Source organism: Solanum stenotomum, chromosome 12 (assembly GCF_019186545.1).
Source record: "Solanum stenotomum isolate F172 chromosome 12, ASM1918654v1, whole genome shotgun sequence".
In the NCBI taxonomy this organism is placed as follows: domain Eukaryota; kingdom Viridiplantae; phylum Streptophyta; class Magnoliopsida; order Solanales; family Solanaceae; genus Solanum; species Solanum stenotomum.
This window is the reverse complement of record NC_064293.1, coordinates 38,791,817-38,807,184: the sequence shown is the minus strand read 5'-3', so window position 1 is coordinate 38,807,184 and position 15,368 is coordinate 38,791,817. Positions and strand designations below refer to the sequence as shown.

The window sequence follows — 15,368 nt, the reverse complement described above, 5'->3', positions numbered from 1 at the left end:
ATTGCAAATCTAGCTTATTTTGCTATGCTATTGTTGGTAGCAGAGTTGTCGCTTCAATCTACTATAAATATGAAATTACTTCTAAGGGATTCTAACTACCACACCACTTGTTGTGACACCTCTATTTGGATAGATATGTAGATATGAAGCAATTGTCACTTTGTTGCAGGATGGTATAGAGTTGAATACCAGAATGTTGGACGCACAAATGTTGTTATTATATCAGAAATACGGTCTCTCCAATCTTGTACTCAAGTACCCAAGTGCATTTTGGCTTTCTTATGAAGAGAATTCACATGGGAACTTATTCCTCCTCTTCATACTTAAAAAAATAAAACGATCAATAAAAGTAACCATAAAAAACAAAACCAACAAAATCCAAAAGTTGTTTCATGGCTAATACTTCATCATTATGTGTTTGCTACTCTCTCATCACATCAAATATCAGAAGGCTTCAACAGAACATATTGAACTCATCACTCATCTCATCCAGATCAGTCTCATTTCAGGCTTGGAAGGAAAATAAGTGTTCGATGTATTAAGGATGCTTAATTGGCTAATCTGAGTATGACAAGTATATAACTTTCTCCTCTCTCTCTTTCTCTCTCTCTCTGGGAGTGAGAGATAGAAAAATGGTAGTTTATCCTAACTGCATTGTCCTGGTTATACTTTGTGTGATGTCCCTAAAAAGCATTAGCCATTGTCCCGAAAAGGATTTAACTATTTTTGTCATTTATAAATTACTGTTTAATGATTCTGTAGTATAAAATTGGAAAGACTTATGAGACCACCTTCTAAACATTTTGTCCCAAAAGAAATAAAAAGGTCTCTCAATCAATGTTATGCCTATCAAACCATACCATTCAATTTTTTAACATAGTAGTAACTATCCGTACAAGAAAAACCATTTTAGGCATCTTTGTGGTATTGATCAACAACTACTACACCTCAGTCCCAAACAAGTTGTGTCAACTTATATTATATGAATCATCATTGATCATGTTTTTTTCGTTTAAATTTATTTCAGGCCAACATTATACACACAGAAAAAGCACTGCAAAATCTCCATATTTTTATTTTATATTTTTGATGAAGTAAAAGTATCCATATTTTTTCATAGCCTAAAAATCTGACATAGGGCTACAAGATTCCCTAGAAAGCATAACACCTGAAATAAATGTACTAACACAATCAAAACATATACCAAACTAATTTGTATCACTTATAGAGATCTTTTTCTTCCCCGTGTGCCCTATCTTTCATAAGTTCGCATGGATTCCAAGAAATTGAAAGTCTTTCAGGATAATTTTTTTGATGTAATTTTAAGTATACCCCGTCCTCTTTTGACATCTTCACTCACCATGGTCTCACACCAATAAATTGGTGCATCCAGACGTCAATGGAATATATGACCAAACTATCTCAAGCAACCTTCTATCATGAGGTAATTACACCTATTGCCGAATGTCGTCATTCTTTATATGTCTAATCTTTCTTGACCACACATCCATCTTTGCATTTGCATTTGCATCTCTGTGACACTCAAATCTTGTATATGTGTTGGACTTCAATGGCCAAAATATTCACTCACATACAATATTGATGGTCACTTCAACATAACATTGATGATCTTACACTTGTTCTATTGAACGTAGTTATCAGAACAAAAAACGCCTAGGCATCTTCGTGGTACTAATCAAAACGAAAAATATTCTAGGTATCTCTATTGTGCGGTTTCATTAATCATGATTGCTGAGGTAACTTACCAAAGGAAAAATAAAATTGGGTACATGCTTCATAAAAACATGACAAAATTGACTTAAGTTGATGAACTTAACCAAATTCAACCCCAAAATATAAGTTGTACATGATAAAATACACTTTTTCAGCAATTAGAGAGGCGATCGATCGCCAACAAAGAGTGCAATGAAAAAAATAAAGATTACACCAAATAACTTGTCAAAATAAAAGGCTCACACCAGACACAAATACTCGAATAGAATAAAAATGGAGAAAGTTTGTAACAGTTAAAATTGTCAAATACTCAAATTCTAGTTACCAATAACTAAGTGAAATAAAAAATTACCAGAACTGAGCCAGTTTGAGCGAGTAAAGAACGAAGAGAAGAATAGAATGCCTTGTGCCCTTGTCCACATTTTCCACTGCTTTTGTCACCTTTCCATCGTTTTCACCGCAACTGCAACTTGCTCTCTGTTGACAAATGACAGTGGTCCTTTGTTATTATCCAATGGTAGATGATTATGTTGAAGTTAAAGACCTACAAGAAAAAGGAAAAAAAGTATTCAGAACTTTTTAAGAAGCTGATGAAACATCTTTGTTGCATCCAATATAAATTCAATAACCAAAATGACACACGTTATTCTAAAAAGAAAACTAAAACACATACAAAGAGAATATAAAGCATGTCAGTACTATAGTTGCAGAAAATACAACTAAATACAAACACTGATTTAACTAAATACATACACTGATTTTTGGATATTAAGCGTTGAAATTACAAATAACTAAATCCTATTATTAAGAGAGTATATTAGTTCCCGCACTATCAAACTCCCTTAATGATTAGTTGGGGTTATTTGACAGAGAAAAAAGGGCAATGTACTCAGTAACACTGTTGTCTTAAAGAAAAGTCTGACAAAATGTTGACTTGGAATGTTATGCTATCAACAATTTATTACTATCTGTCAATGTCACATGCTACAAAAATGGAAAATTTGATCATCAGTATTGTTACTTAATGTGAATGAATGTAAATTTCATCTTTAATCAAGACTTTGACCAAACACTTTATTTGCATGTTGAATTCCTTCCTCTACTTCATTTTTAACCCCGAAACAGGTCGAAGTAGCTGAACTATAACTACTGAAAAAATGAAAGTCACCCAAACTATCACCAGAGAAATCTCCCTAGCTGCACTATGTGCATAAAAAATCCAAAGTGATCTATGTATTTGGTTTTATTCTGAAACATGCAAGAGGAAATTAGATAAAATTGTTGATATGTACACCTAATAATTTTTTGTAAGAAAGGATGAAAATAGCATTCCAGATTAATTTTTTTATAAGATTCATGTTCTTAAGAAAATATTGTAATAGAGAAATGGCTTAGGGAAGTATTTCATTACCTGGTTTTGCAGTAATGCAAATAAATAATGGTTGAAAAGTGAAAGCTCTGGTGTATATCTTTTGTGTAACTGAAAAGAATATACATTAACCATAAACAATCAGTAGAATATGAGAAAACAAAAGTCTATGAAGTAACATTTAATATTTTAAAGTAATAGATGCTTTGCAGTCATTTGATGTAAAAAATGGGGAAGTTGTGGACAAGAAAACAGAAAGCCAGTACGTTAATGTAAAAGTAGGTCGCATAAGTACTTAATTACACTAGAGAATGGCTTCCCAAGTAATATAGGCATTGCACATATCCAAAACAAAACTACAGCAATAATGACTTATAAAACTGAACTTAGACAATGAAGTTCCACAAAAACACTACATTGTTTCATCTCTTTAGACAAAAGAAAAAAGGAATCAAATGAAAGCAGCAGCGCGGAGTAAAATGCACCTTCTAGCCGCATAAATGAGCTTTTGATCTAGTAACAAAGCATTAAGAAACTCTTGCAAAAGCAAGTTAGGACAAACAATGAACATAAATTACAAAATCATAAAAGATCACATAGCATGTATCATACTATTAACTTTTCCTTCCATCTTCATCTCGTAACCATTTATGTGTTGTTAGTTCTTTGTCAATCATGACATACAGCTGTACAATTTCAGAATGTGAAAGTAGGAGATTCACAATCTCATACAAACAAAGCACCTACACCCAAAATGACCAAACAAACTATACTACTTCAGAGTTGTACCTCTTACTATTCGGTCCTATGACATATAAACTGCACAAACATAATAAACTTTGTATGTTCTATAAAAAAAAAAAAAACAAATAAAAACAAAAACAGCAGTGTTGTCATAGTAGAAGTACAGTCATGTCTAAATCTCTTAGGGCCCTTTAGCAGAGCTCAATGAAGACATAAAATCAGTTAGCAGTCATTATTAATATACAAAGTACAATTGGACAAGTCTTTTTTCACAGAAAATCTGTTACAGGGACACAAAATCTTGAAGAATATTAAAACATCAACAATTATCTCTCAAAGTTGAGTCAAACCACTATACATTGGGAAAAAACAATATGAAAAAACTTTTAAAAATGTTGGTTGGACATCATATTGTATCACAAAAATGTCTTCTATACCACACCACCTCATATTTAAAAAAAGAAGCTAGTGAAAAGTGCTTTAATTTTCATCATTCTGATGAAGACTTAGTGTCTATTGTGTTCGTTGCACTTGAACCTCAGAAGACCCCGTATAGTGTTTACTGAAGGCACTATCCTAAGATTTGAACTCTACGTTTTTGGTTCACTTCCACCACATACTTCATAAACACTCATAATGTGTTTCACATCAGTAGAGTTAACTGGATATCAGATTAATCTAACAGAAGAGGAACAAACAACAATAGCTGCATGAAATTGTTGGGGGAAAACTAACATCTACTATTTTTAGAAAAAGCTCCCACCAATATGTTCACTCTTCATATAGTTTTGTTGCATGGTTGCACCACACAGTAAGATAACATGTTTAAATATCCTGCTGAATTTTGTTGAGATAGCCGCAAAAAAAGAACAAATTGTATACAAGCTAGTTCAAAATTAATATATAATAGATGCAATCTATCATTCGAAGTCCATGGACAACTTTACCTTCAACTCTGCGATCTCCTGCTCTCTTTTGGCAAAAGTTACAATAAATGCAGCCTCCTTTTTCTTTGCTCTTTCCAACTACAGATTGCAAAGATGAGATAATGATTAGAAAAAAATTCAATGATATCTTAGGAATGACCAAATGAAGAGGAATAATCAAAAAACAAAACCTGTTCACGCAAGGACTCCTCAGATGATCTGAGGTTCTGAAGATAACTGACCACAAACTTGGGTTCTGCAAATAAGAGCACAGTTAATTCTCTTCATTGGAAAAAGTAACTCACTCCATCACAATTAACATGAAAGATCTTTCCATTTAAAGGGTGGCCCTAAATGTTGAACATGATTCATAAATAACAGAGGATTTCAAAAAATTCAACTTTAAGTAGTGATGTGATGGTGGAAGCCTCACACTAGTCTACTATTGTTAAACAAACACGTCAAACTTTCCCATATAACTCCAGACCCTTTCAAAACCATATCATCTATCAAATGGGACAGCGGGAACTAAAATATGATTATTGTTTTTTTAATGATTTATGACTCTCAAACATACAGCAGCAATGGGGAAAACACGAAGATCGAAAAAGACTAGAAGAAAAGGAACTGGATTTTAAGTGACTGTACAGAGATGCTAAAAGGGACAATACCAGGTGTCATGCCAGGAGGTATGAACGGCTCCTTTTCAAACGCAGAGCGCCACTTTTGTATTTCANAAAAAAAAAATTTATTGAAAAAACTTTAGTATGAATGAGACATAATTGACCTCAAATAATTTGAGATTGCACTTGATCAATTTTGGTGTATATCTATTAGTAACTGATTTATAAATAGTTATATGAAAATGTAATTAATACTCCCATATGTATAATGTTCAATTTATAAATAGTTAATATACAAATGTAATTAGTACTCCCATATGTATAATGTTCAATTTATAAATAGTTATATGCAAATGTAATTAGTATTCCCAAATGTACAATGTTCATCTACGTAAATATTTCACTTTAAAAACAACATTCAATATAATGACATTCACAAAATATATAGATAACACGTTTAACTGCTATATTATTTATTTATTTTATATAATGGTGTTTATATGCGATTGTCTCATTTATATTAATCAATTTTAGATCACGAATAAAACCACACATTGGGCCCGTGCTTAGCACGGGCAATTCTTATCTAGTCTATATAATAGAAATATATTGTGATGCCCATACTAACATGCACATACTTTAACTAATTTTATACAATACATTTCACCTCTCATTAAAGTTTCTCCTATGTATGTTCTAATCTCTGTTGATTGCCTTGAGTTATTTAAGAGTACGTTTGTTCAATTGGATGTCATCATGTCTTATGCCACAAAACAATGTAAAAATTATACGATTTAAGAAAAAATATAAAGCCTTTATATGAGACAACAAGGAAGTTACTTCAGTTGAATGAATTAGATAAGATGTGAATATATATATAATTGTTGTATACCATTTTAATAATTTTAATTTTGATCTCCTTAAATCCACAAAGAGTATATAAAAGGATTATAAAAACTACGAAAAGCATTTACATCAGTAATTTAGAATAAAAATTCATACAGTTTTGTATTTGTGTCTTACAACGTATTACTACCGCAGCTTGATCACTTATACTCTTGGATAAACAATAGTTCAAAAGATTAATGAACTTTTACATATAGGTATACAATCGAAAATTGCAATTTAGAAACAGATTTTACCTTAAGTAGTGAGGGAGACTTATTTGACAAATGTTTTTACAAAATACATATGCATACATAATATTTTCATCGATGTTATTAATTATGAGTAAGTTTTAAAAAATAGAAACTCATTAAAATTGTATTATTTCAAGGAATTGAACTTTATGAATCGCATAATTAACATTATTTATATGGTGCACTTTATTAATTACACATGTAAGCTTAAGGGTCCCAAAATTATTTTAAAAACAAATCATAAAAAAATTAATATTTAAAATCTATATTATAGTTAATTAGGATACCTAACTAGAGAACACTATAATAAACTTAAAAGTTTTAAAAAGAAAATCAAATCTCCATATTAAGAAAAAAGAAGGCATATCAGCATCGTTTTAAAATTTAAATAGTTACTATATAAAAACTTTGTTTTCATTATTTTTTAATAAAGTATATTATTTAAAACATTTAAGTATAATTTAAAAGCACGAGTAAATTTATATTTGCATATTTCAACTTTTTTTCATGCAATCAATTAAGAGGAAAACATAATTTTAACTCTCAACTCATAATATTAATGATATGAATCGGTCGATTTATTTTAAAAAGTTATATTATATTTTTGAAAAGTTATATTATATCGATACGATTTGATAAATCTTTTAGCATTATTTTAAATTATATTATTTAAAAAATAAAACGATGCTGCAAGTTGCAACAACATCTTTTTGTACTTTTTAAGTTTTCTTATATGGTATATTTCCTCCATTTAAAAAAGAATGACTTATTTTCTATTTTGATCTATTTAAAAAAGAATGATCCATTTCTTTTTTATAACATTTTAATTTTAGCTTTCCACGTGACATGTTTAAGATCACAAGATTAAAGTGTATTTTGCTACATTGACATTAACTTTAATTTAAAATTACAAGTTTGAAAAATCTTCTTTATTTTCTTAAATTATATGTCAAGTCAAACTAAGTTATTCTTTTTTGAATGAAAGGGGTAAATTTTTAATATTGTCTTTTTTATAATTTATTTGAAATGATCTTGTGGAATCTTTCCATCAACATGTTAATTTGTAATTTGCAATTTAATTATTGGTCCCCAACTTTTGTTTTTTAACCTAGATTCTTATCCAGAAGCATGTCGTAAATCATACTTTGACACTATTCATTTATCTCTTTCTAATCCATATTGGAATCGTGGGGAGAAGAAAAATAGACTAATTAGAAACGTTCGAATTGAAAATGTAAGGGTGCGTTTAGTCGAAACATTATCCTCTGTATTTAAGGCAAATCCTTCTAGTCCAATCAGCATCCAAGAGGTAAGATATTACTAATATATAAAATTAATGTATTTATTATTTTTAGAGTTAAATGTCATAAATACATACAAACTATATCCTTTTTATTGAGTTTCATATCTAAATTATTGAAAATATGAGTTTCATTCATGTTTGAACTATTATTCTTTAGTTTGAGAAACATATCTCAATGGTGTGTGTAATGCACTCTCACTTTTAATTTAAAAACCCCGTCGTTTGACGTTCTGCATGGATAAAACATCTCATCTTAACAAAAATTACGCAATAAACTATTCGTATTAATTAGAATTTAAAGTATCACTATTTCAAATAAAATAAAATTTAAAACATTTTTTTATGATAAACTACATAAATTCCACTACTTTTGATCCTAATTACTAGAAATCTCGATAGTTTTTAATATTACTTTCTATACCATTTTCGGCTATCAGATACATGTATCCCGTTAGATACATGTATCTAGGGGTGTACAAAATCAAACCGAAAACCGATCCAAACTTCAAACCGAGAAAAAAACCCGACTAGTGGTTGGTTTGACTTGGTTTGGTATTGGAAAAAAAAAAACCCAACTATATTTGGGTTGGTTTGGTTTTAACTAAAAAAAACCAACCCGAGACCAAACCAACCCGACATTATATATATAATTTTAAATTTTTATTTTATACATAAAAATATTTATTTTGATATAATTTTTAAATATTTCTTATACTTTTTCATAGTTTTATCTTTTAATATATTATTTCAAGTTTGAAACTTAGAATTCTGAATGGTTCAATAAAGATTATAGTCCACATATGTTGGTAATTATAATAAAGCTTAAATCAAAATCAAATTAATACTAATGCAAAATGAAAATCAATTCAACACTAAGAATGACATAATATTGAATATTTGTTCTTTGGTTTTACATTAGTTTAGACAATTCAAATATATAATCTAATTTTAATTTCCTTTAATATTTAGTCATGTAACTAATACTTATTAAACTTATTTTAGCATGATTTAGTACTTTTAAATTATGATCATTTCATTATGACTTGTTAATTTGCAATACTTGTTTTACGTGATTTCATTATTATTATTATTTTGTTGGATATTTCAGTGTCATTACTCATATCATATTTTGTGTTATTTTCTTAAGAAACACCTTAGATAGTTGTATTTTGGTAAGACTAAAGAAATATTTGAAGTACAAGTAAATTATATGTTTGTATGAATACTTTACCGGAAAAACCCGAAAATCCGAAAAAATCCAAGGTTGAAAAACCCGAGTTTTATTGGTTTGGTTTGGTTTATAGATTTAAAAATCTGACACAAATGGTTTGGTTTGATATTTGAAAAATCCGAACCAACCCGGTCATGTACACCCCTACATGTATCTATTATACTTATAAGGATGAGATACATGATTTAATTGATTAGAATTAAATGTTGTAACTTAATTCCTTAATTAAATGAGTAAATGATGGAAAATTAACAAATAAAACGGATTTAGTGGATCCATATCAAGTGTTACCAATTTTAATGAAAAATCTAAATCATAAAGATTAGTAATTCTAAAATTATAAACTTCATCTTCTTCATCGATTTCTTCCTTTGAATCTTCAATTTTCAAAGTTTTTTTTTTGCAAATGACGAAATGACAATATTATTGAGACATTTGGATGCATGGATCACTGAAATGAATACGAAAATTATAGAATTGATGAAATACTTTTGAGAGACAATGCAACCTATAACGATCTAGTCGATGTTATTTTGTTGGATGTACCCTAGATACATAATGAATATCTTTTTCGTGTATCTTAGAAACACGATAAAAATGTATCATAATATTAATTAAATGAGACGTAAGGTTAAATGTGTTTTTATCGTGTATCTTAATTTTATAATTTGTATCTCAGACAAATAATATAGACGTCATTTTTAAAGTAACGATCTAATTTTTAAGAGTAATGAATTCTGTAGCATGTATATTTTGTTGTGCATATATCTCAAATAATAATGTACTACGAATATGTGAAAAAAAATGTGTCATAATTTTATAGTGTGTATCTCGAACAAATAATGTATACATTATTATTGAATGTAAAGATCTAATGTTTAAGAGTAATGGATTTTTGTAACACCCCGCTACTAGAAAGACTTCGAATTAGAAAGAGTCGTTTTTGGAATGAATGAAAATCTGGAAATTTGACAAAAACTAAGTATGAGATTTGGGTCAACTTCAAATGACCATAACTCCTAGCTCAGGATGAGTTAGGTGTACTACAAGATACCGTAGGAAAGATCTTGGAATTATCTTTCCAACGCCGCCAAGTTTGTGCGATTCCGAGTTTGTATGAGCGAGATATGCTCATTTGAAGTTGGGTTGTCTAGATAAGGAAAGTCAAAACCGGATTTTGAAGGGTACTTTGGTCTTTTCACTACCCTATTAATTAATTTTGTTTTTGGTAATTAAGTTGTGCTCTAAACCGATTTGGCTCAGTTTACGCTTCATAAAAAAGAGTTAAGGTTTTGAGAAAAGAGGAAAGAAGAGGAGAAAAAAGGAGAAGAAGCAAAGATTCGTCAATTTCGTGAGGAATTGAGTGTGAATTTCAATAAGGATTTAATCTTACGAGGTGTGTGAGATCGCATAGCATTGGGTTAGTTCATCTACGCGCCAAACTTATTTAATTCAACGTATTTCGTCCTTAAAAGATTGATAATTTGATGTTCTTGAGTTGTATTCTTGAATAAGTTTCGTTCTTGAATTTGGGATGAGAGTGAGGAGTTCTTGAGAGTTTAATGTTGATTATTAGAGTTGCTTTGAGTTAGATTCTTGTGTATATGTTTTGGGTACCTGAATCTAAAGAGATATTGAGGAAAAGAGTCAAAATTAATGGAATTAAGGTTAGAGAACGAGTTGAAACATTCGTTAAATTGCACCTGGGAGGGTCTGGCGCGGAGCGCCCCATCTGCGCCAGAGGGACTGGGGCAGTGCGCCTGCAGTGCGCCAGAAATGAGCCCCAGTAAATTGGGGCAGGCGCGGCGCGCCAGGTATGTGCCCGGATCGTCATTTTCCACCCGTTTTTCGTCATTTAGCTCGTTTAAGTCCTCCTAAAGTGTACTAACACTTCCTATTGATTCTAACTACTCTAAATGACTTCTCAACACCTAGAAATTATCCAGAAACATTAATCATAACCTTGAATCTATAAATTCAAATTTAAGGAAGGTTAAGAGCCAAGTCTAGGAAGTTCTTAGAGTCCTTTCAAGAAATCTTTTGCAAATACTTTTAACTTTGTTTTAAGACTTAAAGTTCTAGTTGAGTAAAAGAGTAAGGAGTAAGGATTGAAGTTCATTTCTTCAAAAGTATATGGGGACTATGTATTCCCAAAGAGTTTAAAATATTTTCACATTTAAACAATAAAGGAAACCTTGATTTTCAAATTGCCTTTGAGCTAGTTTTCAGAAAGAGTAAACGTTTTCACAATTAAGCAAGAAAGGAAACTTTGATTTCCAAGATAGCCTTTGAGCTAAGTTTTTGAGCAATTATCTCAAATTACAGAAAGAAGTATGTTTTTAAACATAAGAGCTAGTATCATATTTTGAGAGTAGTATTGAGCACCGATATGCAGGAGAGTTCAGACAACTCATGATATACTGTGGGTTTACGGTATTTCTAATACATTTCACTTATAAGTTGTGTGTGTCTAGGGCCTTTTTATATTGGTTTTTATGTGTTTTTATCATATTTTACAGGAAAGATGTTTAGGCGTGGAAGTAAAGAGACAGCTGAAAGAAATGCAAAAAAGGTGCATTCACGGAAGTGATCTATGGACCGTAGGTCCATTGACGGTCCGTAGGTGATGGCCGTAAATCAGCAGGCAAGACATGGAAGACAAATCAGGGAAACCTGACCAAGGATGGAACCACAGTGGCCATTGACGGTCTGTAGATTGATCTACGGACCGTACTGTTGATCCGTAGATTGATACTGTGAGGGTTCCAGTACCTGATTTTTGAAGATTCCAAGTGTAGAGCTACGGAGAGGGATTGACGGATCGTAGATCGATTTACGATCCTTACTGCAGTTTCGTCGTTTGCTTCAGAGAAGCTAATTGGTGAAAGATGAAATATTTTCCAAGTCCTGGCTGATGGAAGGGACTCACGGACCGTAGATCCATTGACGGTCCGTAAGTTAGTCTTGTGGAATGAAGACGCGTGCCTGAACAAACTTTCCTTAATCTGTTTCCTTTTTAACTTAGGACTTATTTTCTATAAATAGGGTATGTAAACCTCGTTTTTGGGGGTTAGGCATTATTAATTCTTATTTTACTTTGTGACTTGGGTGATTAATTTGCAAACCTAGCAATTATTGATTTCCTAAGTTCGTTTTGAAGATTTTGGATTTGCAATTCAAGTTGAATTTCTGGGTTTATTATTCTCCTTACGTAAGTTCATGATTTCTCCATCTAAAATTATGAATTGTGTTCTTGCTAATATGAGTAACTAAATCCACAACTAGGGTTGTGGGAACCATGAGTGATTAACAAAGTATGAATAGTAAATAAGAAATTCTTAACTAGTACTTTGCATGCATTGATAATTCTTTCGTTTTGAAGTCTTTTTAACAGTGGCCAACGTTAGAACTCGCTTTGTTACTACTTGCCGGACCAAGGAGGTAATTAACAAGAAAAGAATTATCAACATAGATTTAGTGTGATACTATCTAATAATTTAGTGTCAATTGGTACTAAGTAATAACTAAGTCAAACATCGATTATGATTGCTAATATGAGGTATAGGTAAATGTTAGTAAATTATACACACGTAGCCGGACCAAAGTGAGGGGTGAAATTCTCTAGATGCCGAACCAAGGATTTAGAGATACATAACTTACCACTTTGCATGGGATATACTAGGAAATGATTGTTATTACTAGGATTACTGCGTTATGAGCTTGTGGGGAACACATATACCCTAGTTAATTCTCTCATCTTGATAACAACAAAGATTGACTTTTGTGTATTGATCACTTATTGAATTTTTACAATTTGTTTCACAAATTCCCACCCCATTTAATTACTTGTTTCTGGAAGTAATTTGACTAATTAAATATAATTGTTGGTTAAAGTAAGGTCTAAACCATTTTCCTCGTGGGATCGACCCCAACCTACAAGTTGGGTTATTTACTTGATAACGATCGCTTATGCTTCTTTAGGGAGGAGTAATTTGAGCGTATCAACTCACAACTCCCATAAACCGTGTAGCCATCATGGGTAGAAAAGGGTCATACTTTTTAGATGATTCCTTTAGTGCTTTTTAGCATAAACTAGTGGATCCACTTAGTAGTTCAAGTTTTATACCCTCGGTAAGGTATATGACGGCCCTGGCAGCGTTAGGCAAAATGTTGTATCATCATAATAACTCTTAAGTGATGGTTTTCGGCTAGAGAAACTCTCATAGAAGTAATTGTATTATTATATACACAGTTTGTTTGTACTTTTACGTACATTTCAGAGTTATATTTGTATCTTTGCATACATACATAGTATTATGGTATTTCCAAAATACACAGAGTTGGCATCCATGTTTAAACATTTTTTCTTTATATTGCACTTGTTTTAAACTGCTTTATATTGAAATGAGTTGAGTTGAGCCAGGTAAGGTTTTTAGTTCTTTTCAAGCTTATGTCTTGTTTTAGAATTCACCTTGCATACTCGTACATTTAATGTACTGATGTCATTTGACATGCATATTCTTATGATGCAGACAAAGGTAACTAGGATCAGCATCCAGCACATTGTTGATCCAGTTGAGCACTCAGAGTCTTGTGGTGAGCCTCATTGTTTTTCGGATGATCTCTTTTATTGCTTTCAGTTTTATTATTAGTTCACTAAGATGTCATGGGTCTTGTCCCGACATCCATCTCAGTTGTTTTAGACGCTTCATAGAAAGTCAGATGTTAGTTCTTTAGTCTTTTCATTGTCATTATCTTATGTTAAGACTTGAGTTTGCCTTAATGGACAATTGAATGTTCATTCATAACATTCCAGTTTATTACATAGATTTATCTTTGTTGAGTTAAGTCTTCCGTTGAGTAAGTAAGTCATGTCAAGGGTTCGCTTGGGGCCAGCAATAGTTCTCGAGTGCCAGTCCCGCCCAAGGTGTAGGCACGGGGCGTGACAATTAAGACTTGAGTTGCCACTTTGGCAAAGTTGAATGTTTGATCTTTAAACGTTCTAAATTATTTTATTAAGCAGTTGAGTAGAAATGCATTCGATCATTGTAATAATACTTAGAGTCTTCCGCTAAGTAAGTAAGGCAGACCAAGGATTCGCTTGGGGCCAGCAATAGTTCTCGAGTGCCAGTCCCGCGCAGGGTGTAGGCTTAGGGCATGGCAATTTTGTAGCATGTATATTTTGTTAGGCATGTATCTCATATAGCAATGTATTACAGATACATGTGTATCTCTGACAAATAATGTATACTTCATTGTTAAAATTAACGAATATGATGTTAAAGAGGAATGATTTGTGTAGCATGTATAATTTGTTAGGCATGTATCTCGGAATCGTTGTGAGCATGTGCGTATAGAGAATTCAAGATAGTGCTAAGTATATAAGTTGTATCTTATATATTTAAGCATGTATCTCGCATCCTCAACGATTATAACTAAGTCAACAATTCATATATAAGAAATATAACAAAATATGGATACATAAATTCTATTCAATAAGATATATACATAGCAAAACTGAGATACATCGTAATTAAACATCAAATCCATCTTGAAAATCATATACAAGATCTATTGCTTAAATGATAGATAAATAATTTACAGATACCCACAATCACATTTTAGCCGTCTACAATTGAAGAAAAAAACGCAATTGAATGATTAAAGTGTTTACAGTTTTGTTTGAATCATCTTGTTGCTTGGATTGTGCATTTGTGGGTGTATTCATTCTAGAAAAAATGGAGGACCAGTAACGATGGTGAAGGACGTAAGTGAAGAAAAAGGAAGAAGACAGGTAATGGTGGTGGAGGACAAGCTGTATCTGATGTTAACTTTCGCTATATCTAATAGTAATATTTTGACAGGGTTATCTTATTCCATACTTGGTTGTACTCCATCCTTCAAATTTAGTTTTTACAGATTTGGTGGTGGTGGTGGGGGGGAGAGATAATATATATATGTGGCAGAGGTGAGAGAAATTTTTTTGAATTGACAATTTATTAAGGACTTTAAATTTTAAAATAATTATTCAACACTCTATTTAAGAGATTTGTGTATATGATTAAATAATTTTAAAATATATGATATAAATATTAAAAGTGGTATTAGGGCATCTCCAACCCTACACTCTATTTTACTCTCCAAATATAGAGTTCTCTATTTTTTCAGACAACTAACTCCAATCCAATTCTCTATTTTACTTTCTAAAAAAGAATCTTCTTCTCTCTCTCCTCAATATTATATTATTATTTTTATTCCATTTTTGTTTTTGTATTCCATAATATAAATCTTTTATTTCT

General features: G+C 31.3%; 1 protein-coding gene and 1 long non-coding RNA gene across 3 annotated transcripts in view; one reads left to right on the top strand and one right to left on the bottom strand.

The window, feature by feature from the left end:
* LOC125848425 (deoxyhypusine synthase) overlaps positions 1-15,368 on the top strand; it is a 45,667-nt gene that overhangs the window by 12,590 nt on the left and 17,709 nt on the right. The gene's annotated exons all lie outside the window — the stretch shown is intronic.
* Positions 4,739-5,509, bottom strand: LOC125848430 (uncharacterized). Its single transcript, XR_007444511.1, has 3 exons — positions 5,445-5,509; positions 4,965-5,029; positions 4,739-4,872 (listed from the first exon to the last, which is right to left on the bottom strand). It is a non-coding gene; the product is annotated as an uncharacterized LOC125848430 (long non-coding RNA).